Below are 15,162 nucleotides of genomic sequence, written 5' to 3' on the forward strand. Positions count from 1 at the left end.
TTTCCCTTGTTCAAATTATTGTAGAGGTCATAAAATTTGACCTTTGACCTCTATTTGCCCTTATTGCAGATGTATACGGAGTTTATTCCATTACGGTGAGACCATTGTTTACAAGTGTTGCAGTGTTTGAATTGTAATGATAATTACTTACATTTTTGTTCATTAAATTGGTGGGAGGGGGGGGTCATGTGATTTGACCTTTGACCTCTATTTACACTGTTCTAAGTGTTTCATGGCCTTTAATCCATTACTATTAGATCATTTGTTACAATTGAGGCATTATTGGAATTGTAATGATGAGTACCTGCATGCTCCTTAGTTATAGTGTTGGAGGCGGTTATGCTTTATGACCTTTGACCTCTAATTATACTTGTTTAGGTGTATCAAGGTCGTTATTGCACACTACCCTTGGATAATGTGTTACTAGTGTCGCATTATTGTAATTGTCTTGATAAATACTTGTGCCTTCATTGGTTTCATTGGTGTCGGGGATCATGTCTGTTGACCTTTGACCTTTAATTACACTTTTCCAAGTTTTTCAATGTCATTAATGCATTATGGCTGGATCCTTCCTGCCCATATGACCCTCTACACCTCTACTTACCTCTGCTATCATTGGTCTCTCGCCTGCAACCTCCGGTGCCACGCCTGCAGACTTTTTGGCAAAAGAAGAAACTCTATTGAGAAGCATTGGGTGCCTGGAACTTAATTGGCACCCTGCACTTGGCCACCCCTGTGCCCCTGGTGGTGTATGTTTGGTTCTACTCTGAAGCCCCCCCCTGTGCTTGTGCTAACCCCCAACGCTTGTACAAAAGGGGGTGGTGATGGACGGAGCATCCGAATCAATCAAGCACTCACACCCAGTCAAAAGATCTGGGTTTAATCCATCACTGTTCTTTAGCCCACTCTGCCACCCCAGTTCAGACATGGCTATATGCAAATCAGTCTGACCCTGTGCCTCATGGGAACAGCCCGAACTGCCAAGCCATGTCTTCCCTGGACCGGAATCAAGCATCCTAGGACCGGTTTCTGTCATTCCAGCCGTCTTCAGCCCGGCTTGCTTGAATCCAGTGGCAAAGTGAGCAAGGGACTCACGTCTGAGCATAACCTGCCACACTTATGGTGGCCAAAGGCGGTACAAAAGGGGGTGGTGATGGACAGAGCATCTGAATCAATCAAACACTCACACCCAGTCAAAAGATCTGGGTTTAATCCATCACCACCCCCTTTTGTAACCCCAAAGCTTGGCACCTGCAACCAATCTACTTCTCTGCAAGCAGTGTAGCTCCAGGCATTCCCAGTCTCCATTTGAATGCATTGGGCCAACCTCCGACTTTGACTTCTGCACTAAGCCGCCCCGGTGCCACTGGTGGTGCAGTTTTGGTACTCTCCTTACCCTTTGCCCTAGCTGACCTTTCCAAATATACTATGAATCCTTAACGGCCACTGCAATAGTTCCTATCTAAGACACATGTGAAGCACTGCAAAATGGCAAAACATCTTATACAGTTTCCTGGTATCCTGGAAACTCCCTTAGAGGTATTCTGCACACAGGGAGAAAAAATGACTAACATTAAGGTATCTGGATGAATACGTCAGACAGGCAGACTCAGTATCCCATGGACACATGTTGAAACCCTGTGGTACCTCCAGTCGGGGTTGCATGTGCGGTCATATTTCATACTGGGGATAACTGTAAGGTGATTGATTAAATCCTTGTTAAGTGCTATGAATATATGATTCAAATGTATGTTGTGAAATAAAGATATGTTAAAAAAATAACATTCTTGGCAGAGCAAGGAGAGACAAAACAAGAGCGAGGTTGCCTTGAACCAACTGTAAAAGTGGTGCTGTGGCTCTGCTGGCAGTAAACGCAACTCAGTGAGGGCATTAGCTCAAGGAAAGCTGTCCTACAAGCAAGGAAAGCTGTCCTACAAGCTGTCCTTAGGCTAAACATATGTAGTTGACGGTTGTTGAAGTTCTGGTCCACCGAGAAGCGGAAAAAGAGAGAGGGAGTGTGCCCTCAACCTGTCTCTGTTCAAAACATTCATGGCAGAGCAAGGAGACAAAAAAGGGGAGGCAGGGCACCTTGAACCAACTGTACAAAGGGGTGCTGTAATAACTGACTAACATGTCCACCACTCAAATTACTTTCACTTTTCACAATACAAATTCACCACTAATCCTTTTTGGGTTCCGGAGGAAAATAAAAGCGATTTGACGTCTGGTCAGGGATAGTAAACGCTAAATAATTGCAATTATAATTACACTTACAATTGAAATGTTAAGAATAGACCTGTCTTTAGCCTCCATCACTACTATGTATGGGTTGCACCAGTCCAGCCACAGATATGCAGCCACTTTTAAAACTCCTCTCACTGTGCAGTCAGAGAAAGAAAAGTAAAGCTGGATACAATGGAAAGATTCAAAGCGATTAACTATCAGGAAATGGAAATAAGACCATCATTACAGTAGAGGTTAACATTACAAACAAATTCAGTCACCAGTATTAAAAGTATTATCAGCTATTCAAAATTAGCAGAGAATATATATGTATAATACCTATTTCGCTATAAGCAGAATTAGCAGAAGAAAAATAAGTCATGTTGGTAATATCAAATTTGTTTTAGGCTATCTTTTTCAGTTTGTGAAAAATATATATGGCTGCGTTGCTTTTGAAAAATTACCTCAAACAGTTATTACAAAATGGCCGACTCTTTCCACTGAAAGGTGCACTGTGTCTGCTTGTCCTTCTTCTCTGTCAGCGTACTCCTGCCATGAGCAGCCAAAAAGATACATTAGCCCCCTCACTGACAGAAATTTCTCTGACAGGGATTTGGGTGTGCTGGAGAGTGGTTGGGTTTTTAGGAGCTTGTGAGAGAATTACTAATCTATAATTGTTTTGATTTTTTCAATGCTACAGATTCTTTTTTTGTGAATATATAGGGTGTGTTAGAATTCATTTTTCAATATTTTAAGTAAAACCTGGGCAGTGTGAAGGAGGGTTTGGATTGTTTTTCTGTTTGGTTTGGTTTTTTTACATTAACCATAGTCCTCAACAATTTTTGGGGAGTAGGACGTGTTGGTTAATCATTTTTACCTCACAGAAGTTACACAACTAAGGCTTGTCAGGGAGGGTGCTAATTTTTTCACCTGTGCATTTTTTCAAATTAAGAACATGAACACCAAACGATTTAAGATTGACACAGAGGAATCTTTGTTCAAATGTTTGGATGAAGCTCCAGATATTTATTCAGAGGGTGACAGTGACATTGAGGTGGATTCTGGGGAGGGTCTGGAGTCCAGCAGTGGGGAAGAGAGTGTAGGTGATGAGGACCTTGGTGAGTGTGGAGGAGAAGAAGAAGAAGATTTATCTCAAGAAGATCTGTATGAGACTGTCTGGGATGAAATTGCACCAGGCAATGATAATAACAATTATGGTATTGAGTTTATTGTGAGGAATCCAGGAGTCCGGAAAGTTCCACCAAGAAATTCCCCCCCAGTTGCATATTTGCAATTGTTTTTAACTATGGAACTGCTTGTACACATAGTTCGTGAAACAAACAAATATGCAAGAGATTTGCTGGACAAAATGGCAAACTGGATCAGTGAGCATCCCCATTCACGGCTACGTCGATGGATGAATGGGGGCTTGACTGTAGGCCTCTTGAAAAAATGGATTGGTTTATCTATTAACATGGGCCTCATAAAGAAACGTAACGTGAAACATTACTGGGATTTGTCACACCCTTCTCAGGCCACACCTTTCTTTGGGCAAGTCATGCCATTGTGGCAATACCTTATTGTCACAAGAATGCTTCACATAAATGACAATGCCACGGCAAAGGTGAGGGGAGTTGAAGGTTATGACCCGTGGCATAAGATTAGGCCAGTACTTAATTCATTGAACCATGCTTTCAAGCGGTACTATGTGCCACATCAGGTGATTTGTATTGACGAATCAATGATTGGCATGAAAAATAGGGTGGCTTACATTCAATACATGCCTAATAAAAGGCATGCTAGGTTTGGCATTAAGAAATTTGAGGTATGCGACAGCAGTAACAGTTATGTCCTTCATGTAGATTTATATACTGGGAAGGATAAAACAATAGGAACAGAAAAGGGGTTTGTGTTCAACAAGGTGATGAGTCTTCTCCGCTCATGTGATTTACTAGGTAAAGGGTATCATCTAATGACTGATAACTATTACACAAGTGTCAGTCTAGCGGAGGAGCTACTTGAGAACAAAACTCTATTAACAGGCACAGTGCGGGCAAACTCTAAGGGGCTGCCTCCAGAGATTGCAAGGGCCAAATTGCAGGCAGAAATGTCTAAGTATATGAGAAAGAAAGGGGTATTGGCATGCGCCTTTAGAGAAAAGAAAAGCCAACGCAAGCCTGTTCTACTGCTGTCCACCTCTAGCCTAGCAGATGATGTGACTGTACAGACAAGGTCTGGGAAGTCAATCATCAAACCTCAAGTCATTCTAGACTACAATAAAGGAATGGGTGGGGTTGATGTAAGCGACCGCAAAATATACGAATTCGCAGCAGAGAGATCAACACACAGATACTGGTCCAAGGTTTGGCGTAATCTGATTGATGTGTCGATCATGAATGCTTACGAATTGTATAAATTGAATACTGATCCATGCAATGTTCAGAGTTGCCACAGTTTTATAGTGAGTCTTGTAGAGGCACTTTGTCTACGGCAGGATGCCTCTCAAGAACAAATACCTACAACACCACTACTTTCTCTTTGTAGTGAGGAGCACGGCTTTGCGCTGTTGCCTGGGCGAAAAGAGAGAGACTGTGCTGTGTGCTCTGACAGGAGTCAACCTGGGGGGAGAAAGAGGTCCCGCCACTGGTGTCCTGCCTGTAAACTTGGTGTTCATGAGCAATGTTATCCCCAGTTAAGTCACTGTCATCCCTCTCCTAGTGTTCAGGAGGAACAGAACTAGCTTTTTGTTGCCTTACAATTTTCTTCATAACTATCATAATATTTTACATTATTATTACTATATTACTATTTTAAATATTTCGGTGTTTGCAGTTTATTTGAAGTAGTTGTAGGTTGAGTAAGTAACAGTTATACATTTTTTTTTAAAAAAACAAAAAAAATATAAAAATGTAAAAAATAAAAAAAAGTTTATTCTTTTTTTGTTCATTCTTTATAGTTCAAACCTGTAGTATAGTATATGTAAAGATTTTTTGAGTACCTTTTACGGAGGTTGCCTTGCACCAACTGTACAAAGTGGTGCTGTGGGTCTCCTGCCACCAAAAGCACCTCAGTGAGGGCATTAGCACAAGGCAAGCTGCCATAAACCTACAAGCTGTCCCTAGGCTAAACATGTGTACTTGACGGTTGTTAAAGACCCGGTCCACCTAGAGGGAAAAAAGAGAGAGAGTGTGCCTATAATCTGACCCTTTACTAAACATTGCTGGTACAGCCAGGAGAAACCAAAGCAGACGGAGGTTGCCTTGAACCAACTGTACAAAGTGGTGCTGTGGGTCTCCTGCCACCAAAAGCACCTCAGTGAGGGCATTAGCACAAGGCAAGCTGCCATAAACCTACAAGCTGTCCCTAGGCTAAACATGTGTACTTGACGGTTGTTGAAGACCCGGTCCACCTAGAGGGAAAAAAGAGAGAGAGTGTGCCTATAATCTGACCCTTTACTAAACATTGTTGGTACAGCCAGGAGAAACCAAAGCAGACGGAGGTTGCCTTGAACCAACTGTACAAAGTGGTGCTGTGGGTCTCCTGCCACCAAAAGCACCTCAGTGAGGGCATTAGCACAAGGCAAGCTGCCATAAACCTACAAGCTGTCCCTAGGCTAAACATGTGTACTTGACGGTTGTTGAAGACCCGGTCCACCTAGAGGGAAAAAAGAGAGAGAGTGTGCCTATAATCTGACCCTTTACTAAACATTGTTGGTACAGCCAGGAGAAACCAAAGCAGACGGAGGTTGCCTTGAACCAACTGTACAAAGTGGTGCTGTGGGTCTCCTGCCACCAAAAGCACCTCAGTGAGGGCATTAGCACAAGGCAAGCTGCCATAAACCTACAAGCTGTCCCTAGGCTAAACATGTGTACTTGACGGTTGTTGAAGACCCGGTCCACCTAGAGGGAAAAAAGAGAGAGAGTGTGCCTATAATCTGACCCTTTACTAAACATTGTTGGCACAGCCAGGAGAAACCAAAGCAGACGGAGGTTGCCTTGAACCAACTGTACAAAGTGGTGCTGTGGGTCTCCTGCCACCAAAAGCACCTCAGTGAGGGCATTAGCACAAGGCAAGCTGCCATAAACCTACAAGCTGTCCCTAGGCTAAACATGTGTACTTGACGGTTGTTGAAGACCCGGTCCACCTAGAGGGAAAAAAGAGAGAGAGCGTGCCTACAATCTGACCCTTTACTAAACATTGTTGGTACAGCCAGGAGAAACCAAAGCAGACGGAGGTTGCCTTGAACCAACAAGCTGACCCTATGCTAAACGTGTAGTTGACTATTGTTGAAGTTCCTAGTACACTTAGGAGGGAAAAAAGAGTATGTCTATAACCTGACCCTGTGCTCCTCTTGTTGAAAGAGTAAAAACTAGATCCGGATTCCTAGAGCGTATACCAAGATGCTTCCCAGGAGGTCAACAGATTTGGTATACCTTCTAGTCACCGACTTACCTGAATGATGCTTCTTTGGCAACATCCAACAGTCTTTCCAGCGTGACATGATTATTCATCTTCTTCACCTTCATCACAGACACCATCCAAGTGTTCTCATGAGTACGGTTTCCAGCATGTGAAGAAAAAACATGATTTAATGATTAAGTACTACTAGTCACACATCCCCAAATCGCACAAATCCATTTATTTGATACTCGCCCTCTTACTATGCAGAGTTGGATTGGAAGTAGCATTTTCAGAAGCAGCGCATCCCATCAGAAACTCTCATGCAGAACACGGTGGGTATTAGTGAAACCATGTGGTGCTAAACCAAGGGCAATCAAATCACGTCTAAAAAGACATTGGTCACTCTCTCTCACCCCATATCAAATGTGACTGACTTTGCACTGGTTTATATCCACCCACTTGTCAGTCAAGACAGTATGCTTCTCTTTATCCTTGCCTGATAAGTTAGACTGCTATTTATTATGCAGAGTAGAGCAGTTCTATTTACTCTGCACTGTCCATAAGGCATGCAAGGCTAGGCTCATTATTTATCCAAGCTGAGATCAAAAGATAGTCACATAACAGGACCCTTCCTTCTACACTAACAACCCATCTGACCATCCCCCTGCCAACAAGATACCAAGAGACCAATGCTTGCTTCAGGTTCACCAAACAAGCCATGTAGCAAGAGGCCTATGCACGATATCAGATATCCATGTTATGTCATGTTATCCCAGAAGGGTATCCTGGTGCTGAAGCAGGAAATATTTCGGCCAAAGCAGGTGCTAGATCAAGAGTCAGGGCTTCACTTCCTAGTGGAATTCAAGAACTGAGGTGGTGGATCTGATGCACAGGGGCAGATCATTCCTGACTTTAAGAGGGAGGAGAGAGCATGACTGCCAGATCTGCCTCTGTATATGTAGGGGTGTGTGTGAGTCAAATGCCAAGGTTCACAAACACATAATAAGGAGTCGGGCCAAAAACTGAATTTCTAATGAGAGACTAAGTGTGGTAAACTGAAAAAGATAATAGTGAGTAAAAGACACAGAGAGAGCAGTAAGGCTGTTTATGCCACTGTAGGTAGAGGACAGTTGGAGAAATTAGCTGGTTAACCCCTTCAGTGCTGATGACAAAGCCAGTTCGTCATGGGCTTTACCTGCCCTGTGCTTATGACGAGCTGGCTTTGTCATGTAAAGTGGGATTTAGTGAATGGCAGCACCCAGCGGGAAAACCCCTAGCAGCCAAGGTGTTAATTAGTGTGGTGCATGACTTACCTTGAGACTGTCTTTACCTGCCAATATGCCATCAGATACCCTAACAACGCCAACCCCTTTCACAGGTGGCCCAAGAACAACACTGTACCAGCACTCCAAGTTCTCTAAAAGCCTCTAGGCTCCCTCCACACAATTCCAACCTATACACAAAACAGGAGCGAGATTGCCTCGAACTAACTGTATAAATGTTGTTTCTTTGGCAACTTTCAACAGTCTTGCCAGCGTGACGTGATTGTTCATCTTCTTCTAGTAGTCAAACATCCCCAAATCACATCCATTCATTTCTTTTATACTCACTCTCTTACCACGCAGAGTTGGATAGTAATTATTATTATTCATAGGTTTTTTATCACGCTAGCTACACCCAATGGTATCAGAGCGCTTTACATATCGATCTGTGTCATTACATAGAAGAAACATACAAAATAGAATGATCAACAATATAAAGGGAAATTATCAAAATAAACATGCCAAGGGAATAGATTATGCAGTCAAGAATCTTTACAGGGCATTAAAAACAGGATTATGGTGAAAGACAAAGCGGAAGCTGAAAAAACATCAGAATCATACGCCTGCCTGTAAGGACTGGAAGGATTGTGTGACTTAGGAGCAAGCTTAGGTAGAATCAGTATTAAAGTATTTGTTGTGTAAAAGGAGTTTAAGGTCCCGTTTGAAGCAAGGGAAGGATGGGTTACAGCGGAGGTCACTGGGGAGTGTATTCCAGAACCTAGGAGCATTACTAGAGAATGAGCGAATCTGGCCTCTATCCAGCATCACAGCTAATTTTCGCGGGAGATATGGGGAGAAAGCACACCTGCCCAGCCTCGACAAAGCTCACGATTGTTTTTGGGCTGATGAAAGCGTTACTAAACTTGAGTTTCAACTCGGGCACCTGCTTTCTTTATATCTGTAAGTGTTTCCTGTTGAGGTTTACTTTTTGTGACAGGAACATCATGCCAGAATGAACCCTGCCCTTCATATTTATCCAAGAAGAGGTCACCGGTGTGTGCGATACCTCTACTCAACTGCCCAAAATCCACCCTCGAGCGGATTTGCTAATTTTTCGGCAATTTCGGGAGATTCACGGATCGCGAAATTGCAGAAAATCCGCAAAATCCGCGAGCGGAATGGATTTTGCCTCCACGCTTACTGGCTTGGCAAAGTTGTGGTAAGGGGCTGAGGATATAGTGCTCTGATCCCTCGCTGAGGTAAAGCCCCGTGCAACGACCAGTCAGAGTGCATTGCAGCAGTGAAGCCGAGTGGAGCTCTTGATCGAGACACCAGGTGTGCGGTGTGTTCTAGCAGTCTGGGCTTGTTCCCTCCGATGGCTGGCAAGCCTTACATACTGTAACACTAATCGTAATCTGTTTGCATCTTTACAGCCCCTTACTTGCAGGTCAAAAGACATTTGGTATCCCCAGAAGGCCTATCTCCTTCAAATTAGCTTCACCCCTGCAGCAAAACAACCAGCGGGTATTGTCCCCATTGGTGTGAGTTAGGTTTAATTTTAATGGGGGGAGTGGCTAACCGTCAAGTATGGCGGATGTAGTTTAGCTGGGCTCCGAGCCAGGCCCTGTATCCTAGTAATAATTATGCTTTGGCTTGGCCACCTACTTTCCTAACCAGTTCAGAGTGACTCCGACACCACTGGATACCACAGCGGGAACAAAAGATATCTTCCAACTGTAACCGGCATCGAAGATATCAGGACTGGCGCTTGCAAACTTTAATCACAAAACCTATCTAGGAAAAACATTTTCTGACCAAAATCCACTGGAGATGACACTCAACTGGGGGACAATCCCCACAGCAGTACCTACATTGAGACTGCAGCCCTTAATTCTAGAAGATTCTTTGCCACACTATCAACAGCCAGCTCTAACTATTTTGAAGAGAAACACTGCGAGTTCCCGACAGATGGAATGGGAGGCATTTAAAATGGCAAGAAGGGGAGTGCCATTAGCACAAAAGTAGCTTCCCGTAGCACACTAGACAGAGAATTGCAAGAGATAGAGGATCGATTAGGTAGGCTCGAACAGGAAGTAACCTCTAACAATACGAAAAAGGTCGCTCTAGACGAGGCTAATGTTTGTCATGCAGAGCTTCTTGAACAGCTAAGAGTAATAGATTACGGCATGTAAACACAGAAGCAGCGAGAATTATAAAGGATGCACCGACAGTAACCCCTATACAGTAGATTGTTACTCTAGAGGGTATGATAGTAACTACGCAATAAGACATCAATACAGCATTCGGTAGATACTATGAGTCACTATATGCACTGCCAGCAGAGCTCCAAGAGGAGGAAATTGAAAGCTTCCTCGATGGGCTACAATTCCCCAAGTTACTATACAACCATAAGAAAGAGCTAGCAATGCCCCTACCCAAAGCAGAAATCAGGTCCGCAATTAAAGATCTTACATGCAACAAAATCCCGGCCTGGACGGCTTGCCAGTGGAGTTCTATGAAACTTTCTCAGCCTCCTTTTTGCACATGACTTGGAGCTGTCCTGGAATAGGGAAAAATTGGTCTGATACTGTATACTTTGTCTTGTTAACGAAATCCTTGCTACTCAATTATCCCCAACCCCACAATTGTGTCTCTTGGGCTATATAAAGGCTGTCCTACCCGGACAGCGAAAATTGTTGGCTTTGTTGCTACTCCTGGCCAAACGGGGCGTTGTGATGCACTGGGGCAAATGACAGCCACCCACTACCACCTCTTGGATATTAGATGTTACAACTCAATACCTATTGGGAACTCCTGCCTCTGGTTTCCCAACCCAAAGATATTTGGAGCCCGTTTCTTACATGGCTGTCCTCTCGCAGCACGGACACTACTCAAACTTCAGGAGCCAATATTGTAACTGATTGACTTGTCTTTCATATGTGTCCTCTCAACTTTTTTAACTTCTATAGACACGACACCCCGCCATTGATTTTTTCATTTTCTTTTTTCCAGCTCTCAAATAATTGTTTCATGCCGCAGGTTCATATTTAGATCAAATATGCATTGTAAATCTATTACTGTATTTTCAAAATGCTGCCACGTTTTTCTTTGCATTTCATTTTGTTAAATCAAATGTCAATCCTTGGGTTACATTATCATAGCATTCCTGTTATACGCTGTATATGACCTTTTTTCAAATGCCAATAAACACAATTAAAAAAACAAAAAAGCACACCAATCCCCCTGAAGACACTACGATACACCCAGAGATACCCTCATACACCCAAAAGAACAAAGACCAAGACTTCAGACATGAGCAATATCACAGACAGCCACATACATATCCACAGACAGCAACACCCAGTCTAACATTTCACAAAACAGTACATATAAAGCAACACTTATGAATACTCAAACACTCTCACAATGTATATAATGTGCTATTTGTAATGGGAATCACCTCCCTCTTTTTGCTTGTTTCAGCATAACAGGGGAAAGAGGTTGATGGGGCGAGGCACAAGATCACAAAAACTCACCTTAGTGATAAAACCACCTACCTTTTAACCAAACTCTTCTTGCACAACACAGCCTTGTGAATACGTAGCTCCTTCCAACCCAACAAGGACTGCAAATTTTAGTCTGTGAGGATGTTTTATTTTTGCAAAAATGCATGCATCTATTTTTGCAAATGGGTAGGAAACCGGGGGCCTCATTTATGAAAAGTGACGCATCGCTGCGTTAAAACAGCGATGCGTCACTTTTCACTGCGCACTCCTTGCGACACCAATGATGCATCATATTTAATGTATGGCGCATCATGTCACAAGGACTTACAGATACGTCAGTATTTCTGACGCATCTGTAAGCGCAAAAGTGACGCATTGCTGGAGTGCGTCACAAAAGAGACGCAACTCCAGCAATGCGTCCTTTCACATGGGGAAAGCCCCATGTGAAAGGGCTTGCGTCAGTCTTACGCCTGCTGTGAGGCAGGCGCAAGATTTTGACGCAACCGCATCCTAAAAGTGACGCAGTGAAATCTCATAGATTTCACTGCGTCACTATTACGAGGCTTTTTGCGGGGGAACGCCCCCTCTGCATACATTATACCTGACGCAGGTATAATGTGGCGCAGGGGTTTAAAAAGTGACGCATCTACCTAGATGCGTCACTTTTTAAATATGGCGCAACAAGGCGCATGTTTTACGCTGCCGATGCGTCACAAAAAGTGACGCATCCGCAGTGCAAAAGTGACGCAAGGCCTCATAAATGAGGCCCCAAGCTTCTAAAGAGTAAACAGAGGCCGGTTGCTTTTGTGGCTTGCAATTGGGCCTCGGCTTCTAAATACTAGTGTGTGTCTTTGTATGCATTAGTTGTGTAGTTAGCAAAAAATTTGTATGATTGCGATATCAAACAATAACATCTAACACAGTAAAAAAAAACTCACATACAACTACATATGCCAATATTCATATGATAGGTAGTGGGTAATAGGAGCCAGGTGTCTATAGCCACACTGGCCTTGGCATGATATTTTGTACAAGCAGATTCCTTGGAGCTGCTAAATAATAACAGCTTGTGACATCAGGGAGCTAGACACATGAAGTGCTTTCTCAGAAACTGGCTAAGCATTATGTGCCTTTTTCATCTCTCAACTGGTATTACTGGGTGCAAGACTCTGACAGTCTGGGGCAAATTTCATTGCTGCTGGTAATTACTCAGCCCACCTCCCTGACTCAAACCTCGTCAACCTTGTCACTGTGCCTGCTCCTTACATACAACCTGAATTCACAAAAAACGTACAGGTCTTTCTGAAAAAAGTAGTCTGAAGCCTATCAACAATTGCGGCCACAGAATTGAAAACACATGCATTTGTCCTTCCATCAACCCTACATGAAATAATTAAACTAGTTGTCTCCCTGTGTGTTCAAGTTGCAGGCTGCAAAAACATGTACATGCCACAACTTGAAAAAGTGTGAAACCACAGCTTTCAACCTTGAGCCTTTCGTTTGTATAGCTGCTTTATGGGAAATACCAGTTAGGAAGCAGCAAATTGTGTTTTCATTTCATGAGAGAGATCTTTACTCATAAATCGTTCTTACTGATAAGCTTGTCAGGTAAGACAGGCCGAGATAATTGCACATCTACTAAAAATTAAATAATAGCGAAGTATATCTTCAGTTTGAAGAGGTCAGATTGCAAAAGCACGCTCAACTGAAATGTACCCATTAGCGCAGGAAACATTACTTGTGTCACATGCATGCATCACTGTTCTCTTATTTGATCCATTTTATATTTTATAAGATATTCACTGCACACTTTGATGCTCGAATTTTAGCACAAATATTTTTTAAAAATCGGCCTGCATGATTCAATGTAATGAAAGTATGGTGTGCCCTGCTTCATTCATGTCACAACCCCTGATTACTCTATGTTGTACTGCCCCATAAGAACATTACTAAATTCACCCCTGCTACAAATGTGTTAAACTTCAATACAACTCTGGAACTTGCCTGCGTATGCTATTTTCATTGTGCCATGCTTACAAGGCCTGCTGCCACTGCTGGGATATGAAAGAACGGAATGGACGAAGCTATAGTACATAGCTGCCATGGTTTCAGGTCAGTGACTATGAATTGTCATGAGAACATGAAGCAATGAAGACGAGGTAAACATAAATAATATCAAAAATTACACCCATTTGAGCAATTAGAAACTAAGAAGTCACAGAACTAAAGTGGGCCACAGGCAGCAGCTATAAACTGAGCAAAGTCAGACTGCGTGACTGCATAGTTCTTAGCGCTACAGGCAACTTAATTGAAGCATTAATGTTATTTATTCAGAGCAGCCTTCACCCACATTGCCCCCTGGATCCTCCTTGCTGCCAGAAATCAGTCAAGTCAAAGGCTGTGAGGCCCCAACATGAAAAACACGGACCAAAACACGGACCACAGCTGTATTGTCTCAGTAGTAAATACTTGTTCTCGAGTCTTGCTTATTCAGTGCTGCATGTAGTGCGATAGTCAGACTCACTGTGCAGACATCTTGTGCAATGGTAGCAGGCTTCGTGTCACTATTATTCAGTCAGTCCGCTGCTCCATGTGTGATTTCCAATTGTTTCCTCTCCCGGCTGGAGCTTTGGTGCTACGTGTTCAATAAAACTACATTCATAAGTAAAATGGAAAGCATGGAGCCTTTTTCTGTGTGTGGGCTGTTAGGCTCAATTCAGAGGGGAGGCGCCGGCCTGTGCCTTTTGAAAGAATAGTGGTGCAGTGCTACTGGCATGGAAGGCAGCAGGTGGGTTTGAACAACTTAGCCAAATTGATTCTGACAGCCCATACACAGAAAAAGGCTCAATGGTTTTAATTTTACGTACGTAGCCTGAGGCTGACACAATCGGGAAACAAGCAGCTGCACTCATGGAGCACTGGCTCCATAATAGTAACGGAAATGGGGAATCAGGGAAAGAGCATTTGTAAAAAAAGCAGAATACACGTATCACCGGAGATTCAAACGTAAAGTGAAAGTATTATTTGGGAAATAAATGAGCCCTACCTGCGCTGGTTTCTGTGTGTTTCTGAATCCCAAAACGATTCAGTCAAGTCACGTGGCTGCACTGTCTCTAGGGCTGACGGCAGATTAGAGCAATGTCTCTGCGCCCTCTGCTGGTGGAGAAGGACCTGTGCAGCTTTGAGCAGACTGGGTTCTATCCTGTAAACATGATTTCTACGCAACGTTTTAGAAACGAAATATCTGCAAGTCTGACTGAATTAACACAAATACAGCTATGTGAAGAAAGAGGGACATGTTTTTGAGAGGAATTAGAGGTTAGTTTCAATTTTCAAGAGGCATAACAGTAAATAAACCCCTCCCAAATGAGTGCCTGCTCATGGGCCGATAAGATCGGCCTGAGCACTTTCACTTTTAACACAGGGCCGATTAGATCGGCCCGTGGCACTTCTTAGGTTAATCATGGCTGCCAGACCATCCAGCAGTGAAGATGAGCCTGAATTCATTGATGAAGAGCCTCCTCAGTCAAAGGTGAAAGAGCATTTCATCTGGAATTTTTTTTCCATACCAGATGACCAGAAAAAGGTGAATGCTCCAAAAGTGGAGTGCAGGATCTGCCATACAGTCCTGTCACGGGGTGACCCCACTAAGAAATATTCTTTTGGGAACTCAACAATGCTTCGCCATGTGGAGAGGAGGCACCCCCAAAATTTTGCCCAGGAAAGTGTCAGGGCTCTGGCAGAGGAGGTTCCCAGTGATGGGGCCTCTA

The sequence above is a fragment of the Lissotriton vulgaris genome, chromosome 4_1, assembly GCF_964263255.1.
Source record: "Lissotriton vulgaris chromosome 4_1, aLisVul1.2, whole genome shotgun sequence".
Classification (NCBI taxonomy): domain Eukaryota; kingdom Metazoa; phylum Chordata; class Amphibia; order Caudata; family Salamandridae; genus Lissotriton; species Lissotriton vulgaris.